We start from the raw sequence: 20,677 nt of genomic DNA, 5'->3' as shown, positions 1-20,677 counted from the left end.
AATTTAAAGTCTGTTGGGGAAGGAGAGCAGACTTTAGAATTAGGCAGATGTGCACTTAACCCTAACTCGGCCACTCTCTAGCTGATGACTTTCACCAGCTTGTTGCTCTTCTACATAACTCTATATCAACATCTATCTTACAAGGTTGTCAGAGCAAAGTAGAAATAAGATACGTAACATCATCTGGCACAGAGACTGGCATACTGCAAGAAGTCCTTGTATTTTAGTAGAGTAGAAGGAGTAGTAACAATTGTCATTACTCTGAGCCTTGCAGGGAAGACCAGGTCTAAGCAGAGGGAAAGGCCAAGTTCACCCTTAGATTTCCCATGCTATCTCCTGGACCAAGAGGGAAATTATTCACCCAAGATTACACAGACAGAGTTCCACAGTGGAGATTTGGATACAGGTCTGTCTGATTCCAGAGCAAGTAGAGGAGGCTGCCAAGCAAAGAAGACGTCTAAGTAAAGGCATGACATAGAAAGACAGTAGGGATGGTGATTAGACAAGCTCTGGAGTCAGACAGGCCTGAGTTTAAATTCCCACTCTGCCATTTACTAGTTGTACAGCTTAATGCCTCTAAAACCTCACTCAGTATCTTCACCCCTAAAATCGGTGTATTGAGTGTCAGGGACTGAATGTATGTGTCCCCTCCAAATCCTTCTGTTGCCACCCAGACCACCAGTGGTTCTGTGTTTGCAATGAGGAAGTTAACTAGGGTTAAATGGGGTCATAAGGGTGTGGCCCTGATCCAATAGGATTAGTGTCTTCCTAAGAAGAGACCTCAGAGAGCTCTCAATCTCTGTCTCTGTCTCTCTCTTCTCCCATCATGTGAAAACAGTCAGACAGCAGCCACCTACAAGCCAAGAGAAGGCGGCTCAAAACAAAACCTACCTGGGTAGCACCTTGATCTTGGACTTTCCAGCCTCCAGCACTGTGAGAAATCAATTTCTGCTGTTGAAGCCACCCAGTGGAAGGTATCTCATTACAGCAGTCCAAGCAAACTAACACACTGGGTCCCAGCTGGAAGGCCCAGGCCATTGACCCTGGGCCAGCTGACCACACTGTGGCTAGAGGCAGGAGAGTCCTAACTGTGGTCCAGGAGAGAAGCGGGAGGTCAAAGCTGAAGGGCTCTGTAGGACCTGCAGTGGGAAACTAGGACAAGGAGATAGATGGTGGGAGGAGGAGGCACGAGCTAGGGAGTAGCATCAGAGGTAGATGGGCAGGGGGTGGTTTGCTGCAACTCTTCAACCCAGAGGCTGCAGCCCCCAATGGGCATGTGAGGGCTCCATCTCCACGGGTGCCCGCGGCACAGGGTGGCCAAGGCTGACAGCTTTGAGGCAGCCAGCTGGGGGGGGGGGGGGGGAATCAGCTCGCAGCAGTGCCACATGTCAGAGACGCACATTTCTCAGCCCACATCATCAGGAATGAGCCGTGGGCGCCAGAAAGCTCGGGCCTCGGACATGCGTGCCAGCCGCTCAGACAGGGCAACCGGACATTCGAGGCTAGATGATGGCGTGAGGCACACCAGGGCCCAGCCAGAGAAGCAGATGAAGGGAAAGGAGGGATTGGGGTGAAGCCGGGCTGTTCATTTCTGACCCGCTTCCCATTAATTGCTCCCTGCAGAGTTCTGTGACCATGCAAAGGGTTCATTTACTTAACCATTTATTGAATAACTACCCTGTGCTGGACACTGATCTAAGCACGGCGGACACCACAATAAAAAGACAGACATGAAATAGCGTATTTTTAAAGAGGAAATGCAGACAATAAACAGCCAGACCGAAAGAAAAACATTTCAGATGGGGGAAAGCACTATAAAAACAACTGAGCAGGGTAAGGTTAGGGAAAAGGATGGAATGGTGCAAGGAAGACTTCCTTAGACAGGGTAGTCAGGAAGGCTGTCTGAGAAGGGGACAGTTGAGTTTCACCTGAGTGACCAGAAGGACGCAGCTCTATGCAGCCCTGGAGGGGGCATATCCCAGCATAGGACAGAAGCTCCCTTCCCCGAATTCCCCAAAGTCAATGTCAGAAGACCAAGCAGAAACCAGCATCTCTGTGGCATTTCTTCCCATCTTAGATTCTCTCCCAGCCTGAATATAAATCTGGAAAGCCTGTGCCATTTGTCTCTTCGTCCACTCAGTGTGTATGAAGTATCCAGCACGTGCCAGCTACTGCCCTAGGCACTGACACGTGACCACGGTCCAGGGACAAGTCCATGAATGCGCCCAAATTTTACACCCAGAACTAGGATTCAATACTTAACGTGGACTCCACTGAGATCAAAATTAAACTAAGGAGAAGTATGTGCGTGGATGTGCTGTGTGTGTTTTTCGAGAGAAACGTGTAGCTGGCAGCATGTGAGCTCCCAGACAAAAAGCAAAGTCTCCACGTATATTTGGCTGAAGCGCACATCAAGCAAATCTTCTTTTTACACAGTGAAAGTTACTTCCACATGCTCAGCCAAAACAAGGCTTGCCACACTCCGAAAAGCAAAGACAGGGTCTGAGATAGTCATCTCGCTAGGAGGTTCGTTCTGAGCTAAAAATACAGAAGAGAAAAACAATGATCTCAGCAAGATAATTGCCAATAGGTGAACAAATGAAGCAGACAGAATGTGAACGGCAGTTTGGCCGGCCTCTGGGAGAGGGGAGGCGCGCCTGGTGAATGCCAGTGTGGCCCCGGCAATAGTTAGAGCCAGCAAGAAAGATTCAACCTGGTGCTCTGACCACTCCTGACACTTCACACTCCTGGCCGCCCCAGGGCGTTCTTGGGATGGGGGGTGGGGCGGACGAGAAGGGAGCAGGGTGACAAGCTGACAGGAAGGAGAATAAGGGGGTCTTTTTCCCCCCACCTTCAGGTATCCCAACTGATCCTACTTAACGTTTTTTTCCGGTGTGGATTTGATGCACGGATGGCAAGCAAAGTCGAAGGAAGCAGGAAATTTTGTTTTTGTTTGGGCTTGGCCAGGACCTCTGCGCAGCCAGCTTGTTTTATTTTAAGAAAGCAGCTGTATTTTAGCTGGGGGAGTGTGTTTTGCACAGAGATGTTAAAGTGCCATCTTCCAGAATGGTTTAGTTCAGAGTGGGAGCGGGAGGGACCCCGCCGTGTCTCCCCCACAATCTGGGGGCATCTGTGGCCCCTCATCTGCTGAACAAGGGCGCTACCACCTGGAACCCCCACCCCCACCCCCGCTGGGATCCCGAACCGATCGGGTTACCAGGAAAAGCCACACAGGTACCGGGCTGCTGCTGCTTTGGGCTCTCAAGGATTCCTCCCTCAGAAAGCTCTTGGCTTGAGCCAGGAAAGAACACTACCACATTTTTCTTGGCTTTTTATAGGGTGTTGATCCAAGGATCTGTTTTTACATTTGAATGCAGCAGTCAACTGTAACATAATAGATTGCAGACCTTTGTGAGAAATCACTGTGAGGGCTTCAGCAGGGGACTGTGGGCCGCTGCGGAGAACTGCACAGTCAGCAGGTTAGAACTGGGCACTTGTCCATGTTTTCCTTATTTTTAAAGGAGTCATTGACCTTCCACAGGCCTGTATCAAAATGGGGCGAACAAAATGCTGCCAGACACGGCGGGACTGGGAGAGAGTTCTTTCAGGGGCTGCAAAGGGTTTCATTTGGTCTATTGACTGTCATGGAAATTCTGAGTGTGACTTTGAAGCCTCGCTGGCTCCGGGCCAGGTGGAAAGGTTTGGAAAAAAAGCAGAGCCTCCACCGGGAGTGAGCAGGGTGGGAAAGCAGCTGCGCTGGCACAGCCCCTTGGAGGGATGCGAGGAGCCCCAGTTTCCCTATTGTAAAGCATATTCAGAAGTCCCCGCGAGTTCGGATGAATGGGACAGCCAGTGTCACTGCTCCAGGTGGCCGGGCTTGAGGGGCATGCTGGGAACTTGTGGAAAGTTGTTCTCATAGGGGAGGTCACCCAACATGCCATTCATTTCTGTATGCCTTCATTCATTCATTCTGCACACCGTCCATCAGGGCCTCCTGTGCTTGAGACACTGAGAAGGCAGGGATGACAATCTCTGCCCACTATTCTGGGAGAAGACCTTCTAGAAAAAACCATTATGCCAGGAAAGCAGACCAGAGTGGCCATGGGAGGATTAGGAGGAGATGTGTCTTGGATGTCGCCCACATCTGCCATCTCCAGGGAACCTCAGTTCATTTCAACACTTCCCCATGGGAATTCCTAGTCACCCTGTAGTAAGCAGAACTTCGTCCCTCCACTGGATGGGCTGCGGAATCCAAGTGAGGCCAGGTTCAGACACTCACTGCCCCTCACATGCAAAGGCTATGTGAGCTGTAGTGTCTCCCTCCCCACCAACCCCACCTGGGGGGGGGGGGCTTGCATTTTAAGGAGGATTATCACCCCAGCTAAAGGTACCACTCCCCTAGCACCAGCTTTTAGGCCTGAGCTAGAAGGGTAGGGTGTGTCTGGGAGCTGAAGTGGGCCTTCCTAGAAACACAGATGTCACTCTGGGTAGGCAGGCTGCCCGCTCTGGGCTTTAGGCTGTTCTGGAACTAAAAGGGGGTTGGAAACCATCTGGCAGGGGAGAAAACAAGAAAGCATGGTGAGCAGCTACCCAAGGCTTCTCTCCTGCCCTCCTCTTCCCTGGGCTGGCCTTCCTAACTCCCAGCAAGCATGGACTTGTTTTCTGCTAAGCTCCTGGGTTTAGGTGAATCTCTCTCCGTGTATATGTGTGTGTGTGTGTGTGTGTGTGTGTGTGTGTGTGTGTGTGTGTGTGTTTACAGCCTACAGAAAAACAGCACATGGGGAAGCGTGTGAGAGATAAAGTGGTCAGAGAAAAGATGCCAAGCAAGGAGTAGAGAGCTGCCTCTGGCAGGCCTCCAGAGCCACTATTATTTTTGTGGTCGATAATCACAGTACTGCACTTGAATAAGAAGGATATCTTCGGAGCTGGGGCCGGGGAGGAGCCTGACTCTCTGGAAAGGCATATTACCACCAGGCGAATGGGATTGTAATTAATCATTGGGGTGAACTTGAGCCCCAGGGGATGTGCCTCCAACTGAATAATGGTATCTTTATTTCGGGAAACTCTGAAACTTAGATGCTCTTCCAAACATGATTCCCATCACCGCTGCCCTCCCTCACGCAAATGAAACTTCTGGAGTAAAGCCTAGGGTCTGTAGTGTCATGTTTTCAACTTCATAGTTTTATTCTAGAGACTTCTAGATCTTGTTAGCCCTGATGTATCCATTCTGGCGGAGACACGTTGTAATAATTCAAAACCTCACACGACTGAAGTTTTGAGTTTTTATGTACACCAGGATAAATATGTTTTTTTCTTCCAGCTGTCATACCTTTCTTTTATTAAGATCGAGTTAACAAACCATTCTCAGAAGAAGGAAATCTATTCTTTTCTATATATGCTAACTTAGACATGGGGATGAAATTAGCTTTACGCTATCTGTGAAGAAAAGGTTTGCTGAGTAAATGAGGACAATAAACCAAATCCCAGGCCAATTTTCTTTAGCCTACTTGAAGAAACACATATTCGAAGAACTGTAGCAGTACCCATTTACATGTAAACATTTTTTGTGTTACTTGCAAATTATTCTTATTTTTTTCTTCAGAGCTGATCCTCAAAGAACCTGTAGTGGGTAACACTTTGCTTAACCTCATTTTCATTACCCTATGCCCAATTTGAAATTCATAAAGATGCTTTGCTTTGCATATATTTCCCCCAAAGTTAATTTGAATTAGTAATGTTATTATATGGTAGAGTTTGTTTATAATCCGATATTGCTAAGTGGACAAGTGGATAGATGGATAGATAAATCTGGAATAAAATCTGATTTATGTTCCTATTTCCCTCAGATATAGGCCTCTGAGTTTCAGGAGACTCCCTGGAACCTAGAAAGCACGTCCATTCCTTTAAAGAATTCTTCACCATCCAAGACATACTTCTACCCATGACCAAATAGCACAGCTCACCAAGTCAGGCTTGCGTCGGGGTCCTCGAAGCAACCGTTTTCCCCTCTTGTGCCTACCTTAGCTATTTGGCCAGTTACCCACTCGGATTTGGCTCTGCTTTGGGTTCAATCTTCAGGATCTGAAATGAACAAATTGGCCTGCAATCTGGTACATGATATAAACTCAGCTTTGAGTGATAACCAACCCAGCTTGCCTTTGAAAGCCTGATCTTTTCCCGCACCTTTTGATAAGTAGTGCTTCTACCTTGCTCCCCACAGCCTGGCCTTCTCTCCCCCACCTCCCCTTCCCAAGCCCGGACTTGGTTGGGGGTGCGAGACAGTTGGGGGGGGGCAAGATTAGACAGTCTTCTGACAAACTCTCTCAGGAATGCCTCATCTCTGATGTAGGTAAACTCCTACTAGCTGCTAACTATCTGGTCTCCAATCTAGATCGCTTTGGAGTCAGCACTCCTTTACTTCCTAAAGACACAATTAATGTTATTTAAGGAAGCATGGTACTCTGCCCCTTGGTTGTGAAACCTTCTGCTCCAGGGTAAAATGATTCATGACTTCCTACTAAAATCTTCCTCTGGTCCTCATCTCTTATTTTCCCTTTCAAATAGTAGCATTTCTTTTATTTAGCCAAGAGAGTTTCTTTATTCTTTCCCTCAGCTTCTCAAAAGACCCAAACATTCTCCATGAATCTAATTTTGCCTTTAATCTAGCACTGCCCAAATTTTCCAAAGATTTCACTCAAAAATATTTTTTGCATTTTATTTACAAAATATAAGACGAATTAAAAACAAGCACCCCAGTGCTATCACTTATTACTATAAAATATGAAGTAAGTACAACATAAATCATGTTTTTATGTGTAAAATATGAGGCAAAGCCTCTGCTCCTTCCATAGGTCCAGTCAACCTCCCACACATAAGCCCTGATAAAGGTTTAGCACCTTTCCTTCCAGACTTTTCCTGGGCTTATATAAACATGCTTAAACATTTTCAAGCCAAACATCAAGCTTTCCTTGATTTTGCTCTGCTCCTCACCACATACGAACAACTAGGAAATTCTGATGACTCTTCCTTCAACACCATCCCAAATCCATGGCACTCACTTCTTCCACCAGCACCACCATGCTCGACGAATGCCACCAGCATTTCTTGCTGGTTGACCAGGTAAGTCTCTGAGCAGCCTCTCCATTCTCTCCCCTTCCCTCTAAACATGTCGGTGCTTTGGACACACACCAACTCTAGTTAAGCAGGAAGCAGATTACTGGCAATCTCTTGCGGAGTTCACAGAATTGATGAGAAGGCACCTCAGAACTCAGCAGGAACCCAGAGAGGCTGAGAAGCCACCACAGTAACATCATGAGCTTGGCTGGGATGTTATGCTGCCCCTGCTGGACCTCCACCCTTCTCTAGCGTGGGCCCCCTGCTGGCACTAGGCTCCAGGTTCTCCTGGTCCCTGGGCTGGCCACTTCTGCCACTGCTGGGGTAAATCTGCTTTGTTCCGGGTCTTTGTCCCACCGGAGCTAGATCTGGAATCCCTGGTGGAGCAGCCATGCCATTCCTTAGCCTTCAGAAGTCCTAGCGGAGGGAGTCTCTGGCCTGTTCAGCTTCTGGACGGGTGGGGGTGGGGGAAATCTCCCACCAAGACCCACATGGTGAGGGAATTTCACAAACAAAATGGGGGCTCAGAGGTTTGTTAGATGGACAACAGCAGCACTACAAACACCTACATTCCATTTCCCACATAACAGCCTGAGAAAGGTTTTCATATTTAAATGCATCAGGCTACTCTTATGTTTGAATCCTTCCAATGGCTTTCCATTGCCCTTAGAAGACAGTCTCAACCATAGGCCCCCAATACTAGATGCCCTGGTGGAAAACCTCAGAACGGTCACCAGGGAATCAATGGGATCCACACCAAAGTCAGGCTCATAAGCTTAACTGCCCTTGATGTCAACAGAGTCAAACGCCCTTCCCACAAGCCTCTGTGTATGCTCGGAGTTCAGATAAGTGCGTGTGGACCCTGCTGCTGTTCAGTGGCTTAGTTTGAAGCACAGTGAAACTCCACTGTAATGAGCTAACTTCTATCCTCTAGTTTATCACGTGCATACCATGTGCCCCGTACAGGTCCAGGAACGAATGACCGTCTTCAGAAAAATCACTAACATTTGCAGAGTGGTTCACTGTGGACAGCATGCTTTCATATACTTTAAACCATCTGATTCTCAAAGTGCTCCTGTGAAGAGGTAAGGTAGACATCATTACCTCATTTGAGTAAGAAAACTCAGTCTCAGAGGTGGAGAACGTACCTTCTCCAGCACAGCAGGTGTAAGGGAGGGGGGAATCTAGATGAAAGCCTATCCCTTCTTAACTCTTATTGATGTCCCTCATAACCAGTGAATTCACCAGGCATTCTAAGTAATCAAGGTTTTATTGGTGGTGTGAGGAGGTGAATAAACAAAGGTCATGGGATCCCAAGTCAGAGGCAGGAAGGGGTAAAATGAGGAGAGCTGGGTTACTGGCAGGCTTGGGAATAGCCAGCTCCTAGGAACGTGCCCAGGCAGGTTCCAGGGCCGAGAGCAAACCACACACTAGGCCACCCCCTCCCACCAGCCTACCACATACAACACCATCTCATGGTAGGTGGAATAAATGAAAATGGCCATTGGCGACAGCCTCAAAGAGGAAATTAAATATCAAAGAGGCTGAGGGAAGGAGGTGGGGCAGGAGGCACCCAGTTATCCTTTCAGTGAGGCCTTATGAAACTTGGCTGGCTGGACCCTGTGTCTCCAGGCCTCTGCCGAGCGACAGTCACCGCACGTGGAGGTGGGCATTAGCAGAAGTTAGGTGTTGCCTGGCAGGACTGGGGCTGTCATCTCTACCAAGACTCCAGAGAGAAGCTGCACTAGGGCCAGTCTTGCTGCCTTGAGAACTTTCCACAGAAACAAGACAAACCACATCTCCCAAACCCTTCAGTTTATCAGAGAGTAAATCTCCTGGCTGAGGTAACTTCTCTTCAATGTCAGGTTTCTCCCAAGGTGGCAGCCCACAGGTCCTTGCTCCAGGGCCGTGACATTTAGTGCCTCTGTCCCCTCCCCTGCAGTTGCCCTGCGTTCTGCCACGTCCGCCAAGCCCAGCCTCAGACAAGAGCCCAAGTGTCTCAGGACCAAATGTAAATCACCAGTACAATGCCTCTTTGTAGTCTGTTCACACCTTTCATCCCGGAGTTTCAAAGCACAGTGCAAATGTTAACTTGTCCTCAGACAGCTCAGGAGAGGCAGGGAGGTGGCCTATGCTATTATCATCTCCTGCTTTATAGAAGCCAGCCAAGCTCCGAGCCATGAACCGTCTCGCTGGAGGCCTCGTGGTGAATAATCGGATGTCCTGGGGACCTACATCTAGTCATTAACTCTATAATGTCACTGCCAACATACCACAAATATCAGCCCTCTAATGGGTAACTATTTTCTTCCCTCACTTCCTTCTTTCTCTCCTCCTTTGGAGGCTGAGCTCTCCTACAGCTTTGTAGATGAGTTGCACAAACTGACAGCCACCACCTTCAGTTGCCCTTCTAGAGGCAGATGCAGTCAACTCCTTTGCTATGTGCTTGGCATAGATGAACTAGGGAAATAGGGAAACGGTTTTGGTTATGCCATTGTGTTATTTAGAGCAGACCGTCAATCACAGCGTCCATGCTCCCCGCTGTCCCCTTCTAGGGGATTCGCCCCCTCTGGCTGAGAAGAGCAGCTCTGACTGTAACTGAAATGGAGTGGCCATCCTCTGTCACACATCACTGTATTCCCACTGAAGCCACACCTGATTGAACCAGGGACCCAAGTATTCCAGAGGCTTGTCTATGACTTAAACAGGGGACTGGTGACAAAGTTCTATGCAAACAGGGAATTTAGGAGCGCCTGGGTGGCTCAGTCGGTTAAGTATCTACCTTCGACTCATGGTCATGATCCCAGAGTCCTGGGATCAAGCCCCAAGTCGGGCTCCCCACTCAGCTGGAAGTCTGCTTCTCCCTCTCCTTCTGCCCCTGCTCGTACTCTCTCTCTCTCTCTCTGTCTTTCTCCCAAATACACAAATAAAATATTTTTTAAAAATAAAATAAAACAAACAGGGAATTTAATGGTGGGGGTGGGGAGGGGTTGGGGATGGTGAGCTTCTGTTAGGGGCTCAAACAAAAAGAAGTGTGCAGGCTTAGGGAGAAAAGATACTGGCTGAGTAGTAAATCAGATCAATGAAAGAGCACTAAAGAATCCAGAACTTCAGCCACTATGTGAGTAACAGTTTCAAGGACTCTTTGGAACTGCTATAGATTTTGAACAGCCTTGAAGTTGTGATCTCTGTGAGTACAGGACATACCATGGTCACATTCTGCTTTATACATTCCTAGCTCCTTTATTGTTCTTCTTTATAATATGCCCCCATTCTTAGCCTGAGACCAGAAATACCCAACTAAGGATTTCATTTAAGTTCTGTGGCTTATATGTTTAAGTCAATATAAAGTTGAGCAAGCCACTTGTTTTTTATGCTTCAAAGCTTTCATCAGCAAAATAGGGATAATTATTTCTTTGGCCATGCCTGCAGAGTTGATTGGACTTCATAAATATCTAGTTGATTTGCAGTAAGCTTTTTCTAGCCATTATAACACCCAATCACTAAGCAATCACTGAATGTCTACCTGATTTGATTATTTAGAAATCTGAAGTTATGACTGGCCTTTTCAATCCTGTCACATAGTCCTTTTAAGAATGGGATAATGTTGGGGTGCCTGGGTGGCTCAGATGGTTAAGCATCAGCCTTTGGCTCACGTTATGATCCTGGGGTCCTGGGATTGAGCCCCAAATTGGGCTCCCTGCTCAGCAGGGAGCCTGCTTCTCCCTCTCCCTATGCTGCTCCCCCTGCTTGTTCTCTCTCTTTGTCAAATAAATAAAATCTTAAAAAAAAAAAAAGATTGGGAAAATGTCAGAACACAGAAGTTCTGACCAATCCCTAAGTGGAGGACCAGTAAACATACTAATGCTGATGGTCCAAAATCCCAGTTTCTTCAAATACTGGGACTGCTTGCACCTGTGAGAGAGAAGACATCATTTGCTGCCTGAATGGTACAAATAAATCTCATCTAAGAGTGAAGGAAATTCAAATGGACACTGCGGGCTCAGGAGAAAAAGAAGTCAAAACACATAAAACATTTTTGAGAAATGAGATCATTGACATTTTGATCAGTCAACCTTAGCTATTAAATACCACCATCTCTGCCAAGTTAATTACCTGCAAATGAAGAGCCAGTCCTGGCCAAGTGCAGTGTCGCCGGCATTCAGCTCCGCAATCACATTATGGAAATGAAAAACCCAGAAATGAAGGGAGAGCAGGACAAAGCCCAAGGAAATGAAAATTGCTAAGTGTGCAAGGCAGCACTCCCCTGAAGGATGCCTTGCCCTCAACAGTTCCTGCACCCCTGCTGCCTGAAGGAAAGCTGCAGGTGGAGGAGGGGCCCAGCTGTCAAAGGAGTTTGTCACCGGCTTTCTCAGCACCCAGCCCCCGTCAGCCCATCCCTCAGATGGCTGGTGGGTGGCTCCTCCGGAACTTCCTTTGGCCGCCCCTCACTCTGATAGGCATTGGGCCTAGGCTCTGTGCACCATTTTAGGAGTAACTTCTGGGGACCCACAAGCTCTGCTAAGATTCTAAGGCTGCCACTCATTGGGAAGAGGAGTGAAGGCCATTCCATGTGGACAGGGCAAGTGGAACGACTGGTTTTCTGGGGGGCCTGCTGGCCGAGACATTTAACTTAGGCAAGACTTTGGGGAGGCAAGTTCATGTGAGTTTTTTTCCCCCAAGTATAAGAAGGAGATGGGAATTCTTACCTCCCCTCCTGAGCCACAAAGGCCATTTTTGTTAGAGGCAGAGTAGATCTAGGTTTTAAGGAGCCTGGGTTTTATATCATTTGAGGGAGAGTTCCTCTTTAAAAAAAGAATACAAAATTAAGTACAGGATCTTTTTTAAAAGGCCATGAAGCTTAAGTTTCATTAGCATCACGGAAAATTTGCCTCTACTTAGAAGTACATTTACTTTCTGTCATTCTGTCTCTCTCTCACTTTATTTCTTCCTGTCTGTCTCCACCACGGCAGGTGTATTTTCCCTGGCAGTAGCCGAGAAACAAGGCAGGTTATGTGACTATTTGCCTGTGTTTTCTGGAATGTTCTTAGCATCTCTCCCTCTGAGACTCTCCAGTAGTACAGTGAAACCTTATTGGCACTGAGAGATGCACTCAAGGCAGAGAAACGAACTTCCCTCAAAATCTCCTCTACTTCTGTAATTCCTGCCCGCCTGGCTTTAGGACTCTGGGTTCTGAACTCAGGTCAGCTGTCAATTCAGAGTCACGGTTATGGGTTGAATTATGTCCCTCCAAAATTCATATGTTGAAGTCTTAATCCCCTGTACCTCAAAAAGTGATCTTATTTGAAGAGAGGCAATCAAGTTAAAATGAGGTCATTAGGGTGGGCCCCCATTTAATATAACTGGTGTCCTTACAAAAAGGAGGATATTGGAGGCCGACACACACATAGGGAAAATGCCATGGGAACTCGAAAGCAGAGATTGGGGTGATGTTCCTACAAGCCAAGGAACACCAGAGATGACCAGCAAACCACCAGACGCTGGGGAGAGGCAGAGAACAGTTTTCCCTCACAGCCCTCAGAAGGACCGAGCCTGCCTATACCCTGATCTTGAACTTCTAATCTCCATAACTGAGACTATAATTTCTTTTATTTAAGCTCTTGGTCTGTGGTCCTCTGCGGTAGCAGTACTCCTAACCTAGTACAGGCAAGCTCGGGTCCATCTCCCCTCTACACCATTTGCCACAAAATGAAGACCAAAATCAGACTCTTCCTTACCTGCACTGCAAGGCAGCAACCAGAACAGAAATAGGAAAGGGCTTTTTTCTGTACTATTTATCAAAAATAACTTATAACTAGAGGTTCTCTACGTACTTTTGCTGAAAGGGCTTCTTTTATTAGCCTGATTGTGCTATGAATGATTTCCATCCAGTCATCAGTCATCATATGAGAGAAAGTTTCAAGAAATTTTTCTCGAATGTACTCAGCCACTCTTGCAGTCCCAGGCTTTCATTCCAGGAGAGGACAGCCTTCGTTCATGAAATTTCAGCCAGCGTTTATTGAGCATTTATTGGAGTACAGATGCTGGTCCAGGGCTGGGAGACAAAGCTTCTTTGGACAGAGACAGGCTTTCCAGGAACGGTGGTCTGGTGTGCACATGAATGTGGCAAGAGCCACAGAGAGAGCACAGTGTGAAAAGGGCTATGGTGTGATGTTGATAAAGTACAATGGAAGCTCGGAGTTGGGACAATCCCTAAAGGACAGTTTTAATGGAGGTGACATTCCAGTGGGGGGTTGAAGGACGAGTAAGAGTTTACTAGGGAGAGGAAGAGGGAAGCAGAAGGAAAAACATGGACAGTTTGGAGTATGTTGAGTAAATGAGTGTGGCTGCAGCACAGTGGTCACCGAGAAGACTATCACAGGCCCGGACAAGTGTGTGTGGAAGGAGGAGTGAGCAGGAGTGAGTAGGAGTTGGGGACAGAAATTCAAATGTCAGAATCTGTCCTCTTGATCTTTTGTGTGTTCTGATGCTGTGACGCAGCTCTAGGAAACCTGACTTGGGAGTCAGTCGGATCACGGGAACAGTCTTGGCAAGACTCTCCTTGTCCTCCATTTGGGCCAATCCATAAAGAAAAGGGCACGGAGCTGGGAGGAGGGTGGAAAAGAGTAAAAGAAGGGGGGTGGGCAGAGCCCTGTCTCGTCCTCTTGGCATCCAGCCACTGTAAGTGCTAAGTGTTTGATTTTCACTTTGTGACTTGCTCCAGCAGTGTCCCTTCTACTCTGCTTCCGGTTCTCCGATAACCAGAGACCTCTGCACTCGGCTCCAAGGCAGCTGTAGGAGTCTTCCTGCTTTGGCCACTTAACCTGGTCAAAATCCATCCAGTCATTTACTCGGCAAACACTTCAGGCATTGTGCTAGGCTCCAGACATGCCCCCAAAGCATCCAGGAGCGAACGTCACCCTTTCCTCCCAAAGCCAGTTGTCAGGGTTGTGGCCAGGAAGCAAACAGCACACAACTGGGAGCCTGAGACCTGGCTGCACCAATTTTTAGCCGGGTGACCTGCGATATGTCACTCGATGTCTCTGATCTTTGGTTTCCACATGTTTTAAATTAGGTTTGTGGGGGCGCCTGGGTGGCGCAATCGTTAAGCATCTGCCTTCGGCTCAAGGCATGATCCCAGCGTTATGGGATCGAGTCCCACATCAGGCTCCTCTGCTATGAGCCTGCTTCTTCCTCTCCCACTCCCCCTGCTTGTGTTCCCTTGCTTGCTGGTTGTCTCTGTCAACTAAATAAATAAAATCTTTAAAATTAAATAAATAAATAAATAAATAAATAAATAAATAAATAAAATTAGGTTTGTGATTACTTTGCCCCCTCTGTGAAGAGGGTAGAATAAAATAACAACTATCAGAATACTTTCTCGTCTGAGAAACCCTAGACAGTTCTTATTTGTTCCTGTGACCAGACCAGTTAGGTGAGTAGGAGGCTAAGTGTATTCGTTCATCAGACTCTCTCTATGGCAAGTCCCAGGAAGCCAAGCCAAGCTCGCCAGAGCAACAAAGGAGTTTATTGACTCGTTTACCTGGGAAGATCTGCTGAAGCTCGGAGTCAAAGGAAGAGCCGTGGGATCTAAGGCCTCAGGGAACCAGAGGTCTGGCGCACTCCTTGACGACCTTAGTGTCTGCTTGTTTCTGCTTCTCCTTACAACGTGGTCTCCGCCTCTTCTGCCCCACACCTGCTTCCTCTGGGCACTTGTAGCTCCAGCCTGGAGAGAGTAGGTGAGGGGGCGAGGGCAGCATGTTACCAGAGGGAGATGAGGAACCACACGGATGGACAACAGAGCCCCTGCTGCCCACTGTCTTCTGCAACGTGACAACCACGTGCTCAGAGGACATGTTGGTGGACCCGTTCTGCACCAGACACTGTTTGAGACCTTGGAAAGGCAGGTCTGCTCCAGGACACCCAGCTCTTCGGTGCATTCACTCATGTCCCAGGGGCATCACACAAGGACGAGGTCACTACACCATGAATGTGCTCGTGGCTTTCTAGCAGGGAATGACACAGACTCAGGTCCTTCTCTCCTTTCACAGAGAGGGACAGAAAAACAGCGAGCACAAACCAGAAACAACCTAATGTCTGCCAACTAATGAAAAAGTAAATAAAACGTGGTGTAGCCATATGATGAAACAGAATTTGGCACCAAAAACGAATGAAGTATTGATTCATGGTACAAGTCCCAGAAACATTACAAAAAGTAAAAGGAGCTGGTCACAAAGACCACATAGTGTATGATTCTTTGTCTATGAAAGATCCAGAACAGGCACATCTACAGAGACAGAAAACAGAGCAGTGATTTCCAGAAGCTGAACAACAAAGTAGTCCGGAGATGGGTGGGGCACTACTCCACCGCTAATGGATGTAAGGTTTCTTTTGGGAGTCCCGAAAATGTCCTAAAACTAGAGTATTGTGATGGTTACACACAATTCTGTAAATATACTAAAATCAATTGATTGATGTACCTTACACAAATGTCTCTTATGGTATATAAGGTATATCTCAATAAAGCTGTTTCAAGAAAAGCGAACAGAAGGGACATGTAGAAAATGTAAATAGGATGTGAAATAAGGAGTAACTTAATGGTTACTCTGGATTAGATGGAGATATCACAAGACGCCTCTCAAGAGACCTTGAGAAAAGCTGAGGCCTGACTGACAGTAAAAAGGCAGTCCTGTGCAGAGAGCTGACCGAGTATCATTCCAGGCAGAGAGGATAGCTGGTCCGAGGCCCTAAGGCAGAAACAAGCTTAGTGCATTCAAGGATCCTAGATCGATGGATGAGGCAGGTGGGGACCAGGTCATGTGACTTCATATACACCTGGGGGGGTGGATTTGACTCCAAGTGTAGAAAAAAGTCACTGGAGGATTTAAGAAGGGAAGCAGCATGATCTCGATGACGTTTTTGAAAAATAATTCTGGCTATTAGGGGAAGAATGGATTGTAGGAAGCTAGTACTAAGTTTTCTTTGATTGATTAAAGGCAAAGTATTGAGAAAAAAAGGAACAAAGAAAGAAGATTAAATCTTGGCCTTCAAGGAGCTGGTGGGAGAATGGGAGAAATGATACAGAGAGACACCTATAAATCTCAGCAGAAGCAGAATGTGAGAAGTGCCCAGAGAGAGGTGTAGGAAGGGTTACAGGGGCAGACACAGTGTTAACTGGTTGGGGAAGAAGCCTGTCACTAAGGAAGATGTTTAGTTGGAGTGTGATGGATGAGTAGGAAAAGAAGGGAGGACGGTCTCCTGGCAGCCCCAATAAGGAATGGTGGTGAGAAAGCACAGGGGTATTAAAAGAAAGTATGCTATCCAGTTAACCAATGGAGCAGAAGACAAATAAGGAGTGATGGTGCTCCTAGTTGTTTGATGAAGAGGTAATGACCTAGATGTGATGGCAGGAGTGTAAAGAAGGGGTTAGGTAGTGGGAGATGATGGGGAGTTGGGATAAGGTAAGGAAAGTGCCAAAGATAACATGAGGGTTTTCAGCCTGAATAGAGAGGGAAGAGTCAGTACAGTTAAGGGAAATCTTAATCCAATGAAGGTCTGGGCTTCAGGCTGTTACAGTCAAAGCTCTTTCATTTAAAGCCCACTTATGCTGACTCAAGTAGAAAAAGGAGAATTTATTATAAAAATAAAGGATTATACCTCAAAATGTAAGGGCAGACAGTAAAGCTGAACCTTACAAGGATCCGGAATCATGAACGGGCAACACTTCTGGGATGCTGAGTCATCCCAAGTCTACAGGGTCTCTCTTTGCTGCCTCTCTTCACTCTGTTTATGCCTCTTTTCACAAACCAGATTTCTCAGCATCTACACACACACAGACACACACACACAGCTGAAGACAGCAGCTTCATCTCTGTCTCTGTATCACATCCCAGTTCAGCCAGGGCAGCGGGACAGCTGCCATCATTCCAATCAGCTATGGCCAAGGATGCAGGATCGTGTCGTTCCAGCCCAACCTGGAGTGGAGGAAGTTCTCAGAGGAGGTCCATGTGCTGGGGGGAAATACCTAAGAGGTGAGGGAAGGATGAGCTAAGTGTTGGACATTTCGAGTGGGAGGTACATGCAGAACATCTTAGTTGGGCTATCTAGCAAGCTATAATGACTTCAATACAAAATGAGAGCACAAATTGGCAGGAGGATAATCAGGGGCAGTGAAATCGAGGTGACTATTAAGGGCAACTGCCAAAAGAGGGGATGGAGAAGAAAGGGCCAAAACCTTAACCTTGTGAATGGTTCCATTTCCAGGGCAGGGAGGGAAGGTCAGTCAAGGATGCCAGGAAAGAATACAGAAAAGGATCCATTGGAAAGTATAAAAAAGGAAAGAGAAGAATATAGGGTCATGGTGTCAGGAAGAGAAGCAAAGAAGAGCTGATACACAAGGCTAGGGCTGAATCGAGCTCTAGGAGAGGCCACAATATCTAGCAGGACAAGGGCTTTAATAAGTATCTGTTGAATTGAATAAAGGTGGTGAACAAAGAGAAGAGCTATAAGGTTTAGCAAGAGTGTGGTCCTTAGTGCCTTCTAAGAAAGGAATTATATTACAGTGTAAAGGCAAAAGTCAGAATAAAAGGAAAGAATGGAGATTGCCTAATCATTTAGTAATTTGGGCGACAGAAAGGAGAAATGACTTGAAGAGGAAGCAGAGTTAAAGGAATGGCTTGTTATTACTACTATTATTATTGTTGCTTTCTGTTTTATTTTTAGAATGAAATAGACTTTGTAATTGGAAAAAATAGTCACAATATATGCACTGAGCATATATTCAAGAGATGAACAATGAATAGAACCATCTTAAAGGAGGAGAGAAGAGGCGAGAGAAGCTTCAGAAAATGGACAGAATTCTTCTCAGAGGCCAAGGAGAAGAAAAAGAGCCTAAAGATACCAGGAAAATTTAAGATACAGAAGAGCAATGTTGAAGAAGCTTCCTCGCATGCCTTTCATTTCCAGGTGAAGGTGGAATTTTGTTGGCTTGCCTGGGGCAGGGGTGTGGGCAGAGGATAATGGAGAAGTTTTTGGAACAACAACTGAACAGAATGCTGCGTGTCCTCTTCAAGAAAGAGGTCATTACCCAACAGTGAGGGACCGGGTAAAGTCAGTGTGAATTTGTTACGCTCTCAGTTCACACAACCGCAAGGCGTGCTTCTGTTAAGTTCAATGATGTGGATGCTGAAGCAGAATCCTGTGGTGATTCCTGGGAGCAGGAGGCGAAAAATCCCAAGGGGATAGCAAAATGCTGTGTCGAAGGAGCTTAGCCAGGCGTCAGAGTGTCAAGTGAGGCTAATGACTGGAGAACAAGGGGCCTTGCTGACCAGAGCGAGGTAGAGGACAGACATGGGGACAAGATGGGAAGCCTTCTCAGAGGAAGAAGCCTCCGCTGTCCAGCGCAAGAGTGTAAAGTCATGATGAAAGTCAAGACGGCAAGATGCCAAGGAATGGCTCCAACTCTGAAAAAACAGTTCAAAGCATGAGGAAACGAAGAAACATTTAGAGAACGCTCACTTACCACCCTGGAGAGGCCCACACTGCCCAAAGGGCTGTTGCCACAGAGGCTTCTAACCTCCAAGGCTGTTGGTTCCTGCAAAACCCAATGGTAGGAAGTAGACATTAAAGTTTGTCCTAGCATGTGATGAAACGTGAAAAGGAAATAATAAACAAATCATATATACAGTGGGATGACAACTACGGGGAAATGCTTCATAGAAAGAAAGAAGAAAGAATCAGGGGAATGGGGAAAATTACCAAAAAAGCCAACACTTTTCGCCCTGGGGTGGAACTAGGAATGATTTGATGGTTTTCTTTTTCTTTTTCTTTGTTTCTGCCCCCCTCCCCCCGTCTTTTTACATTTCTGTGAGAGAGGTATTGTTGTTCCAAGAAAAGCTCAAAGATTTTGGAGTCAGGCAGCACAATTATAATCGCTAGCAGTTATGGACCACCCACCAAGAGCTAGGCATTGTGCTTGGCGCTTTACATATATTACTTCTAATCCCTGCCACAATCCTTGTACTGACTATTATCCACATTTCAGATGTGAAAAACGAAACTCAAACACGGTAAGGGACTTTGCCAAGTCCCAAACCATCCACATTGCATGTCCCTGAACTCACGACCACTTCGATTTGTAGCTCTAACTTTTTCTCACTAGATGTCTGACCTTAGGCAAAACATTGAACCTCTCTGAGGCTCAGTCACTTCACCTGCAAATACACACACACATATACATACACGAAAATGAATTTACCATCAGCTCAAAATCTGTATGGGAGCCACTAAGGTGAAGGGGATTAAATCAGCTCCTGAGAGGGGACTGAGGGAAATGGGCTTGCCAGAGAAAAGGAGAAGCCGTGGTCTGTGACCAGGTTATGCTATTTGGCTCAAGAACCAAGAGAACCCAATGTTTGTAAACATTCTCTTTACTAGAAATACAAAGGTTGTTACCCTAGGTTTTTCTAGGATGATGTTGTAAGCCCCAGTATAAAAGGGCAGTGGTGGGGCAAGACTTCAGCTGTTTTCCCAACTCTGACAGGCCCTTGCTCATGCGGAGAGCGTCCCTGGCAGCTGCATAGCCCATGGGAACTTCAGGGCAAAGGGAAAGTTCCCTAAGGTGGGCTGGACCTGCTCCGAGATTTGGATCTCTCCCCTATCCGGGGTGAATAAGCCAGGTCCTGGGGTGGAGGTGGGAACCCACCGCTCTGCAACTCACCTGAAATACACGAACGCCTACTTCAAAGAGGTGTGCAGCTGAAAAAGAATATCTTTAGAGTCCCTGGTGAAGGGCCCTGCACAAAATATGACCTCATTAAATGGTAGCTTTTATTGCTTTTCTTCAAAAATTTTATATTGAGCTTGTATTACCTTTTATGGGTAAGAAAATGAATTTTTAAGTGTGCTTACATTTCAGCCACAGTTATGCCTACAGAGTAGAATTGAGATGAGTCGTTACATTGAAGGAAAGATATTCATCTTTTCCTCGATGCATTTTCGTTTGGCTATACACTGAGCACATGTGGGTTCTTTGTATTTTTCCGAATACATTATTTTCTTGAAAAATTCATTAGCAAGATCCTCCTTAGGAGACTGAGGTATCTCTTGAACAGTCCCTTCTACCAGCCACACCAGAGAAATCAGGTTAAAATGAGCCATGGACAACAGAACTAGAAACCCACACATCGGTCACAACAGTAGGTAAAAGGGTTGCCAAGGCACACAGCCAAGAGGTGGGAGCAGCTCAGATGTCCATCAGCAGATGGATGGAAAATAAAATGTGATCTATACATGCAATGGAATATTACTCAGCCTTAGAAAGGAAGAAAATTCTTTCACATGCTACAATATGGATGAACCTTGAGGACATCATGTTAAGTGAAATAAGCCTTCTTGGACGCAAAAAGACAAACACTATATGATTCCACTTATATGAGGAATCCAAAGTCGTCAAATCCATAGAAACAGGGAGTAGAATGGTGGTTACCAGAGGCTCAGGGGAAGGGGGCAAAGGGCAGTTATTTAATGGGTATAGAGTTTCAGTTTTGTAAGATGGATTAGTCAA

The sequence above is a fragment of the Ursus arctos genome, unplaced genomic scaffold (genome assembly GCF_023065955.2).
Source record: "Ursus arctos isolate Adak ecotype North America unplaced genomic scaffold, UrsArc2.0 scaffold_22, whole genome shotgun sequence".
Classification (NCBI taxonomy): Eukaryota; Metazoa; Chordata; class Mammalia; order Carnivora; family Ursidae; genus Ursus; species Ursus arctos.
Note: the sequence above shows the minus strand (reverse complement) of the source record.